This window comes from Oryctolagus cuniculus, chromosome 9 (genome assembly GCF_964237555.1).
Source record: "Oryctolagus cuniculus chromosome 9, mOryCun1.1, whole genome shotgun sequence".
NCBI lineage: Eukaryota > Metazoa > Chordata > Mammalia > Lagomorpha > Leporidae > Oryctolagus > Oryctolagus cuniculus.
In genome coordinates, this window is record NC_091440.1 from 135,929,370 (window position 1) to 135,940,488 (window position 11,119).

Genomic DNA, 11,119 nt, shown 5'->3' on the forward strand with positions numbered 1-11,119 from the left:
TTGGATCTGATTTCTGTTGTAACAGCCCAGATTTCACTGTGGGCCTCGGGCAACAAGTAAGCACTGACCTCAAACTACCCACACCATTGTGCTCTGCTGTGTCAAGAAACAAGCATAACTCAGCTACATCCAGTCACCGATGATGCACACATCTCTAGAGAAACCCCCACAAAAGTTTAAAACACCCTGCACTCGTGTGTACAGATGGGAGATTATGGCCATGGCTCGGCCTACGTGCACACAAGAACCTAGTCCCTGCAACTCTGTTCTTGGGTGAGGTTCAACAGTTTGAGGAAATGCTGTGCAAGGAACAGAGGCAGTTACTGAGGGACAGGCTTCCTGTGAAAATGGCTCCTCCAGCGCAAAGCGCATGTGCCAAAGGCAACACTGAAACGGAGCAGCCAACTGCAAGTGCAGGCCTCTAACAGAAAATGCCACTGAGACCTGCACTCGTGTGACGCAAGGTGCTGAGCACGAAGCCCACGTCACCCTCGCCTTCCTCGGTCCCCAGGCCCAGACGCAGGTGGCACTTCAAGAGGTTTAATTTCCATGGAGAGCTTAGCCACCTCTCTGAATCTAGGGTCTGCTGTGAGGATGATGGCAGCACTCTGCCAAGTTTTCGTGAGGAATACAAGAAAGAGCTGTCACAAACATCTGCACATAAATAGGCTGTTTGGGACATTTGGGTAGTGAGCCCACAAACGGAAGGAAGATCCATCTCTCTCTCTCCCTTTAAAATTTTAAAATAACAAAACAAAATAAAAACCTTTAAAAAAGTCTTCACCAAATGAGGAAGATTGGTGATGAACTTGGGAGACCCCTGCAGGCTGGGAAGATGAGCAGGGTCAGGTGGTCTTGCTCCACATAGGGGTTCCCCTAATGGTAGAGCTAGAAACATGCCATGGATCCCAAATCCCATCAAGGTGGCATGTACCAATGCCATCTTACTAGTGAAAGTGATCTGTTTAGGTTCACAGATAGGATTAAGTGTCAAAGGGATCACAGAAACAAGACCAGTGTCTGCTAATAAGAACTGATAGAATTAAAAAGGAGAGAATGACCCAACATGGGAAGCGGGATACACAGCAGACTCATAGAATGGCAGATGTCCTAAACAGCACTCTGGCCTCAGAGTCAGCTCTTAAGGCATTCGGATCTGGATGAAAAGCCCATGAGAGTTTCTCAGGCATAGAAAGCCAAAACACTGTGGCAAAAAAACGACCTAAATCAAAGACCTCTGTGAGTGAGATCCCAGTGGAAAGAACAGGCCATCAAAGAAGAAGGTAACTTTCTCTGAAGGGAGGAGAGAACTTCCACTTTGATTATGACCTTGTCTAAATAAGGTTGGAGTTTGTGAACTCATGAGGCTTCCATAGCCTTGGCAGCTCATGACAAGAGCCTCGGGAGATTACTGACGTCATAAATAAGAATGTCCATTGTTAAATCAACAACAGGAGTCACTGTGCACTTACTCCCCATGTAGGATCTCTGTCCTTAATGTGTTGTACAATGTGAATTAATGCTGTAACTAGTACTCAAACAGTACCTTACACTTTATGTGTCTGTGTGGGCGCAAACTGTTGAAATCTTTACTTAGTATATACTAAGTTGATCTTCTGTATATAGATAATTAAAAATGAATGTTAATGAAGAATGGGATGGGAGAAGGAGTAGGAGATGGGATGGCTTGCAGGTGGGAGGGTGGGAAAAACTGCTATAATCCAAACGTTGTACTTTCAAAATTTATATTTATTAAATAAAAGTTAAAAAAAAAACAAATATGGGTTCCGACTCTGTTCCCCGTGGACACTGAAAGTCCCACTTCCTGATTGGGGGGGGGGGGCGAATGTTGAGATCTTGCTGAGGCAATGCAAGCTGACCCCTGCTCCTTCTCCAGGCCTGTGTGATTGGATGCCATTAATTCCAGACGTAAAAATCCGTCTTGCAGTTAGCACCTCTTTCCATATCAGAACTCCTCATCTCAGAACAGAGTGCTTTTCCCACTCTAAGTGGTGGATTTGAGGCCAACCTTTCCTCTCATTCTCTGCTACCACTGTTCCTTATGAGGGTAATGACTGGGTTTCCTTCTCATTGTGCCCACTATGCTCTGAAAGCTACGGCCCATTCTCCACGGTCAGCAAGTGTAGAAAGGGCATAATGGGAAACATCACTCAGGGGGAAAGTCAAGTCTCGGGATGATGGGGAAAGTGGTCTCACCTGCCACACAGGGCCTGGGCCTTGAGGGTAGGGGATCAGAGGATGTTCAAGACAAGAGACACCTCAGAGAGAACCTGACCCCTTAGAGCAGTTACTCCAGAGTCATGGAAACCATGCTCTTGGACTGAAGCGGCCTGAAGCTCAACTCAGATTACACAAGAAATGTAGCTTCTGGGCATTTCTGAATTCCCGTGGCAGCAAATGCGTATGCGTGACATGTCTTCAATGTGGACATATTAAGTGATTTCAAAATAGCTTGTGTGAAGAAAAAGGCGAGAGGAACACACAAAAGGTTTCCTGAACAACACGCGGAAGCTGCACTGAGACCTCAGGCTGGTCTGGGCGGTCTTCCCGGGTGCTCCAGATGGAAACTACGCCTTGCCACTGGGCTTCCTGGAAGACAAGTCTGCCTTCCCCCACCCGGCCCACTCTGGGTTGTAACACGACCCTGGCCCTCTGAGGTTACCTGTGACTTCTTGAACCGCCATTTCTGAGAAATCTCACTTTCCTACACTTACATTATTTTGAACATACACAGAATGAACCACTTGAGTGAACAGCAACTGATTTCATAAACTTACTAGTCTCACACAAACTGATAAATCAGAAAACAAATCCTGAGCCTAAACACTGGTTTAAATTCCCATCTCCCTAAGCTTGCCTGCCCTCCCTCCTTGGAATTCCAGCAACATTTCAACCACTTGCTGCTGCTTCACGCTGAACTCCTCTCGCGTCGGCCAGTTTTTGACAACAGCCCTTCTCTCATCACCGTACCACTCTCCTCTGCTTCCCTGCCCCTCCAGAGTGCACTACCCCCGTAGGCCTCTGCATCTTCCAGCAACACCTTTTAGTGCTCTCGCGCCTGGTTGTTCCTCGTGAACAGTCCCTCCAAGGCTGCTTCTGTTCTCCTGCAGGTTCAGCAGCCAGGAATCCCCACTAACCCACCCGGACTCCCCCCTTCTCTCCGCAAGGCTGGTCTCTAGGAGCCACTGCCTGGCCTCGTGATTTCAAGGCCTCTCAGGAACAAATGCACCCCCAAGCCCAACTTCTTTAGAATTCTTCCCTGCTGACCATTTCCACCTGGATATCCCACAGGTATCTCACACCCGCCTTCCCAATGAAAACCAGCTGTTCTCTGGACTGTCCTGATGCTGGTCACTTAGAAAAGCCAGCCTACCCTGCCTGCAGCTCAGGCCTGACGCCCACCGCCTCCCGCTCACCGCTGCAGTCAGAATGCTTCCAGCTGCCCCTCAGCTCTGCTCCTCCCACCCAGCCTCGTCCAGAGCATGACGCCAAAGCCCTCCTCCAGACCCGGGGTTAAGCTCCCCTTTATTCAGAAACCTCCAGTAGTGCCCTCCCGTAGAGCAAAACACAGCTAAGCTGCCTAACCGGGCACCCACGCCACGCCAGGCTGCTGGGATCTCTGCGGCGATGCTGATCTTACAACTAAGTCAAGCCTATTAGATTCCAAAATCAGAAACAAGGCAGTCATAATAATGCAAACGTCCCTGGGCAGGCCTGCGCAGGCTGCTCCACTGAGACCGCGTGTTGGTCTGGCAGCACCAGTGACAGGCTCCTGTTGCTCTGCTGGGCACAGATACAGCGGCTGAGCTCAGGTGAAGTGGCTGCCTTGTTTTCAGGGCCCATTTTACTTTTAAAAACAATGGGGCCGGCGCTGTGGCTCACTAGGCTAATCCTCCACCTTGCGGCGCTGGCACACCGGGTTCTAGTCCCGGTCGGGGCACTGGATTCTGTCCCGGTTGCCCCTCTTCCAGGCCAGCTCTCTGCTGTGGCCCGGGAGTGCAGTGGAGGATGGCCCAAGTGCTTGGGCCCTGCACCCCATGGGAGACCAGAAGCACCTGGCTCCTGGCTTCGGATAAGCGTGGTGCGCTGGCCATTGGAGGGTGAACCAATGGCAAAAGGAAGACCTTTCTCTCTGTCTCTCTCTCTCACTGTCCACTCTGCCTGTCAAAAAACAAAAACAAAAACAATGAATCTACGCACATCTTTAAGAATGGGGAGCACTTAGCCCGGTGAGAGGCTCCCACTTCAGAGGTGGGAAGCACAGGCCCCGCTCCCACCACGCTCACTCCGGGCAGTCGCCGACGGGACACGCAGGCAGTGCCATCAGCACTACCCAGACTGCAAGTTTTCTCCTTTTCATTGTGCAGTCATGTGTTCGCTGGCTTTGCAGCAACGCTGGGATTCCACTGCTGTGTCCTCGTGGGAAGGCTCCGAGAGGCTTACCTTCACTCCTCCGCTACACTCTGAGGCCTGCAGCCCTGGCATGCCCCTCCCGGCTCCTCACACTGGGCGCCTGGGAAACACCCTCTCAACAACCCCGATTTGCCTGGGTATGTCTGTTAGGTAGGAAGTCAGATATGAGCTTATGTGTGTGTGACAAAGGCCTAAGGAGCTGACATCTAGGTCCAGCATCCGCGTCTCAGTCATCACGATAATAACCTTCCAGGGGCAGCCCAGTGTCTGCACTTGAAATATCCTGCCCTGCCCCTTCTGCCCGATAACCTGCCAGGTGGGGCCCCGCCCCTTCTGCCTGATAACCTTCCAGGGGCAGCCCAGTATCTGCACTTCAACCATCCTACCGATCTTCCAGGGGGTCATGCCCATCCTTCCTCTAACCGGGGCGACGCCAGCCAGGCTTCCTCCTGTCTGATAACTTCAGGGGGAAAACTCAGAAAGGAATTTTTCGTATTTACATCCCAAGTCCTTTGTTCCAGGAGGAGAAGAAGGGAAGGCAAGGCCCATCCCCTTAAAAACCCCCGGCCTCAACCGGACTGCGCGCTCAGCCCTCCGCCTCTCTGCTGAGCCGCCCGCCTGGCCTGGCCTGGCCTGGCCAGGTGTACTCTCTCCACTCAACCGTGTAACTTCGCTCTCCCGCAGTCCCAGGACTGGGCACTCTCTCCGGCTCTGTCTGGAGAGGTGCCCATCGGTTCTTGCAGATGTCCCTGCCCTAATAAACCTTGCTATTTGCTCTCTGTCTCAGGCCTGAACTCCTTCCTGCGGGAAGACAGGAACCCTGCCGTCCTCCGGGAGCATGCTGACCCCCGCGAGGCGCACCGCGGGCGTCGTTGTAGAAGGTGGTACTCCTTACTAACACGGTACCTCCTCCCACCACGCCACGCCACGCTGGCAGAGCTGCCCTATTGCAATCGCCGCGCCGCACGGCACTTCCTCACGGCACACTTCGAATGCCACCACGAGGCAGCGCCCCTCAACTCCGGGCGGGCAAGGACACGCGAACTCGCTGTCTGCCCGGGGACCGGGGCACGCACGTTCAACACCACCCGTGCGGCCGGGCTCCCACGGTCACAGCCAAGACAAGACTCGCGCGGAGTCTGACGACGCGAGACGTCCCGCCAGCGAGGAACGGGCGACGCGCGCGGTACCCGCCGGCCCTCCCACGCGCCGGGGACGCTAGGCCCGAGCGCCGCGGCCGCCCACCCTTACCTCGCGGGCAGGCGCGGCGGGGCGCCCGGCGCGGGGCGCACGCGGGGCGGCGGCGCGCGCTCGGCTCTCCCCGAGGGCCGGCTCCGAGGCGGCCCTGAGGCGGCGGCGCCCGCGAGCGCGCCCGGGCCGGGCTTGCGCGGTCATCGCGGGCGCGGGGCCGCCCACAGCGCAGGAGCCCGGCACAGCGCGCCGGCCGCGCGGGGTCGCACCGCCCGCTGCCCCGCGCGACGCCCGCCCGCGCAGCCTCGCGCTCCCGCGGCGACCGCGCCTGCGGGAGGCCGCCCCCTAGCGGCCGTTGCGGGAAGCGGCTGCGATGCCCCGCGCGGCCGGCGCGCTGAGCGAGCGAGACGGGGCTGGCGCTCCCGTGACGCCGCGGTCCTGGGGCTGGCCCTCGGACACGGGAATCCCGCGTGCTCGGGCTGGCCCTCGGACACGGAAATCCCGCGTGCTCGGGCTGGCCCTCGGACACGGGAATCCCGCGTGCTCGGGCTGGCCCTCGGACACGGGAATCCCGCGTGCTCGGGCTGGCGCCAGGTCGGACACGGAAATCCCGCGTGCTCGGGCTGGCGCCAGGTCGGACACGGAAATCCCGCGTGCTCGGGCTGGCGCCAGGTCGGACACGGAAATCCGCATGCTCGGGCTGGCCCTCGGACACGGGAATCCCGCGTGCTCGGGCTGGCCCTCGGACACGGGAATCCCGCGTGCTCGGGTCCCTCCCGCAGGGAAGCCGCACCGTCTTGGCGCGGGACCTGCGCGCCCGCCCGCACCCGGAGGTCCCTGGATGCAGACCGGCCGGGGACTGCTGCTCTTCAGAGTCAGGCTCGGGCTCTGCTGGGGTCCGGGGTCCGCCCGCGGGGCTTCTCTGGACAATGTGCACAATCAGGGAGTGGGACTTCGAGAGGGGCTCTGCCGGCATTTCTGCTGTGATCTCTGCGGCTCTGGCGGCACCGACCAGTGCCGTCTCCGGCTACCTCGCGAACACCTGGCACCCGGGTCACCGTCTGGGCAAACCCCAGATGCAGCAGGACCGCACAGCCGGAGGGGCCCCACAAGCCTGCGGCTGCTCCCACCGGAGCCCAGAGCCCAGGGCCACCACACCAGGAGAGGCCCCACAAGTCTGTGGGCTGCTCCCACCCCGAGCCCAGAGCCCAGGGCCACCATAGCAGGAGAGGCCCCACAAGTCTGTGGGCTGCTCCCACCCCGAGCCCAGAGCCCAGGGCCACCACAGCAGGAGAGGCCCCATGAGCCTGCGGGCTGCTCCCACCCCGAGCCCAGAGCCCAGGGCCACCACAGCAGGAGAGGCCCCCAAAGGCCTGCGGGTTGCTCCCACCCCGAGCCCAGGACAAGTGCAGCAGGAGAGGCCCCACAAGCCTGCGGCTGCTCCCACCCCGAGCCCAGAGCCCAGGGCCACCACAGCAGGAGAGGCCCCACAAGCCTGCGGCTGCTCCCACCCCGAGCCCAGCGCCCAGGGCCACCACAGCAGGAGAGGCCACACAAGCCTGTGGGCTGCTCCCACCCCAAGCCCAGGGCCACCACAGCAGGAGAGACCCCACGAGCCTGCAGGCTACTCCCACCCCAAGCCCAGGGCCACCACAGCAGGAGAGGCCCCACAAGCCTGCGGGCTACTCCCACCCCGAGCCCAGGGCCACCACAGCAGGAGAGACCCCACGAGCCTGCAGGCTACTCCCACCCCAAGCCCAGGGCCACCACAGCAGGAGAGGCCCCACAAGCCTGCGGGCTACTCCCACCCCGAGCCCAGGGCCACCACAGCAGGAGAGACCCCACGAGCCTGCAGGCTACTCCCACCCCAAGCCCAGGGCCACCACAGCAGGAGGGGCCCCACAAGCCTGCGGGCTACTCCCACCCCGAGCCCAGGGCCACCACAGCAGGAGAGACCCCACGAGCCTGCAGGCTACTCCCACCCCAAGCCCAGGGCCACCACAGCAGGAGGGGCCCCACAAGCCTGCGGGCTACTCCCACCCCGAGCCCAGCGCCCAGGGCCACCACAGCAGGAGAGGCCCCACAAGCCTGTGGCTGCTCCCACCCGAGCCCAGGGCCCAGAGCAGTGGAGCAGGAGAGGCCCCACAAGCCTGCGGGCGGCTCCCACGCCTGCCGCCGGCTGTGATTTGCACCAGGGCCTCACTGCAAAGCCTTTCCTTTCCTTTGCTTTGGTTGCTTTATTTTCCCCTGTATTAAGGTGTTTGTCAAGGTTGGTGACATATGTCCAGAGAGCAAGATGGGAAGACAGAGGTGCAGGAATTAATTTGCAGCCCAGAAATTGCAAGGGATACCGAGTGCTTCCACGGGCCCTGCACTGGAACGCGGACCTCACCAGGAACGCGCCACGGAGGACAGACAGCGGTCCTCGTCTGGGGCTCAGCGCCGCACCTGCCCTTTGCTCTCCAGGCCCAGCGTTCTTCCTTCTCTGTTCCTAATGACCTGTGAATTCGTCAATGAGTTGAGCAGGGAAGAAATTAATTTATGTGACTGGGTGTTTTTCATCTTGCTATGAAACAATGTCCAGTGCTACCCAGGTACACTCTGACCCACGAGAGCAAGCACTGCCTCCATCCATAGCTGAAGTAACAGGAAATGAGCCGCGCTTGTCAGTGACGAAAATGAACCTTTGAATTACCTCGCATGAAACAGCAGAAGTTCAGGCAGCAGACAAGGCAGTCTGCATCCTCAGACCGCAGCCCTGACAGCTGCTCTCCAGGAGTTCAGTCACCTTTTGACACGGAGGAGCTCAGGCAGCCACTTTAGGAAACAAACAGTTACCACATTTCCAAAATGCCTACGCCATGGATGCTTTAGTAACAGTATGATGATTGCACTCCTCTCTGCCTCCTCAGAAAGTTAGCAGCTCAAGGTGGGCTTATTCATTTTGAGAAATAGGTCTCCCCACCCCGTCAACAAGAGGAACAATTCACTGGAAGCTTCTATCAGAGCTGCGCTTCTCACGCCCCGTGATGTGACGAGCTGTAAACACAGCAAACTGCTTATGACTACGTATGTGCAGCAGGGTCCCAGGCTTGCATAAAGAGAGCATCTTTTTTTTTTTTTTTTTTTTTTGACAGGCAGAGTGGACAGTGAGAGAGAGAGACAGAGAGAAAGGTCTTCCTTTGCCGTTGGTTCACCCTCCAATGGCCGCCGTGGCCGGCGCACCGCACTGATTCGATGGCAGGAGCCAGGTGCTTATCCTGGTCTCCCGTGGGGTGCAGGGCCCAAGCACTTGGGCCATCCTCCACTGCACTCCCTGGCCACAGCAGAGGGCTGGCCTGGAAGAGGGGCAACCGGGACAGAATCCGGCGCCCCGACCGGGACTAGAACCCGGTGTGCCAGCGCCGCAAGGCGGAGGATTAGCCTAGTGAGCCGCGGCGCCAGCCTGAGAGCATCTTAATAGCACAGGTTTTCTAGGTGACTTTCAGCAAGCTCTGAGCTGAACAGAAAGCAACTGCAAATGTCCCAGCACACATTCGGTAGTGCCAGAACCTGCAATTCTGACACACCGACAGGGTTTCCTGGGGTCTGAAAATTATTCCCTCAGAAAATTACATCAACGGCCATAGGTGTTTTTTAGTACCTAAACTATTTAATACCCTGTCAATAAAATTACTCAGTGGTAAATTTCTTAAAATGATGTCAATCACGGCCTGCCCTTTAGGTGTAAATAAGCATAAACAGTTATTATCTCACTAAGTTTTATAAATGATCGGGAAGCACAGAACCAGAAATTTTACCACATACAGTTAACCAAAAGTCCTGCGTAATGTGAAAATTCTCTCACTGTAATATTATATTAAGTAGCATGTAAGCTTTACATAAAGAATACTCCTGCTCTCACAAAAAGAAAAAACATATCCTTGGAAAAAACCTGGAGGGAACCCAATAAAATGTGAACAGCAGTTGTCTCTTTCTATGTTTGTGTCTTCGCCTATTTTTCTGTTCTCTGCAATAAATACTTACTTGTCCTTGGAGAAAGGTAACATTCCTTTATTACACAATCGAACACCCCTCACATGTGTGCACTGTTCCAGGCACCTGATGGCCAGCAGGAGGTGAAACCAAGTCCTGCCTTCCCGGAGCTGTGGTCCTGCACCCCTGCACCTGGGCAGGACAGACAACCAGAGTGCTGGGTAAGTGGACAGAATAGGGGATGTGCCAAAGGCTAGGGAGGAGAAGGCAGGCTGAGGAGAATGAAGACAGAGCGAGGGCAGGGAAGTCAAAGCCACGGGTGTCTGGGGGAAGCCATCGCGTAAGCCTGGCTCGGAGCATGGCCTGGCGCCACAGGGCAGGTGGGAACAGAGGCCGTGGGGGGCAGATGAGCAGCTCAGGTGAGGAACCCAGGAGCACGGAAGAGGTCTGGGTGCGAGGAGGGGCCAGGTGGACAGTGCGCTGGCATAGGGTGAGCGAGTGAGGGATTCCAAAGCTGCTCGTCATCAAGGTAGCTGCGGGTTTGCTCTTTCCTTTCAGATACGTCTAATGTCTGTCACTGAAGGTCCCAGCCTTGCTGTCCTCGCTGCCTCCAAGGTGACAACCTTCTGTGGAGATGCATTTAGCCAGGAAGAATGGGTGGGCTTCTATCAGACGTACATGCACAATGTCAGCCGCCTGTGGTTTGTTTTATCCATCTCTGCTCCTTCCCCTTCTCGAAGCATTAGAGGCGTGCACCCAGGGAACCCTCAGACGGTGCTTCCTAGAGTACACTGAAGTCACCTGTTAAACCCTCCAGGCGTCTACGTGAGGACCTGGGTGACTGCATGCTCTCACAAAGCTGCGCCGGGGACACCCCACAGACCTCCAAGGACAGATTCTGTCCCTAAAGCGACTTACATCTCCCGCTCTTCAAACAGATTCCAAATGAGATTAAAACTAACAAGCCATCTCTGAAAGACCACAGCTCTAACGTCAGCTCCGAAACAGGAAAGGCTGGGAGTGCCCGCCCTGAAGCAGGCAGCCCGAGTGCGCGGGGCTGGGACCTGAGGGCGCTCCCGCAGTTCTCTGAGCCCTGCATTCTCAGGCGTCTCTCAGAATTCACGGGGTAGGGCAGGTCAAACAGTCCTCCCGGTGCAGACTTGCAATCCCTGCTCTTATTAATTATCAATTACTAATATTAGCAATGCTGTCTTTCAGATGTGTAGGGTGCCCGTCGAGGACAGCATTTTCTAATGTCCCCTGGATAATCTCTTGTCTGTGCTTCCCCTCACTCAGACTCCCCTCTGGCCAGATTTTCTCCTTACAACCTCCTGGCTGTGACCACCTGCGATGACCGCACCTGGAGACGCCTACTGCAGCAGAAAAGCCGGAATCTGAAGGTGGACCTGACCCACGTGCACAGGTGTCCTCAGCGCTGCCAGTCCGTGGCTACATCTTCACAGCTCACCTGGCTGCTGAACAGTTATCGCCATCAGTAAGGACATTCAGTCAGTTCTTT

At 56.5% G+C, this 11,119-nt stretch overlaps 1 protein-coding gene across 2 annotated transcripts in view; it reads right to left on the minus strand.

The window, feature by feature from the left end:
- The window catches only part of NELL2 (neural EGFL like 2), a 398,722-nt gene extending 392,804 nt beyond the window's left edge, over positions 1–5,918 (minus strand). The window contains exon 1 of one of the 2 annotated variants that reach the window (XM_070049719.1): positions 5,686–5,918. The gene's annotated coding sequence lies outside the window, so the exon portion shown is untranslated. The remainder of the gene's footprint in view (positions 1–5,685) is intronic. The other variant, XM_070049717.1, reaches the window with a different exon arrangement.
- Positions 5,919–11,119: the final 5,201 nt, after the last annotated feature.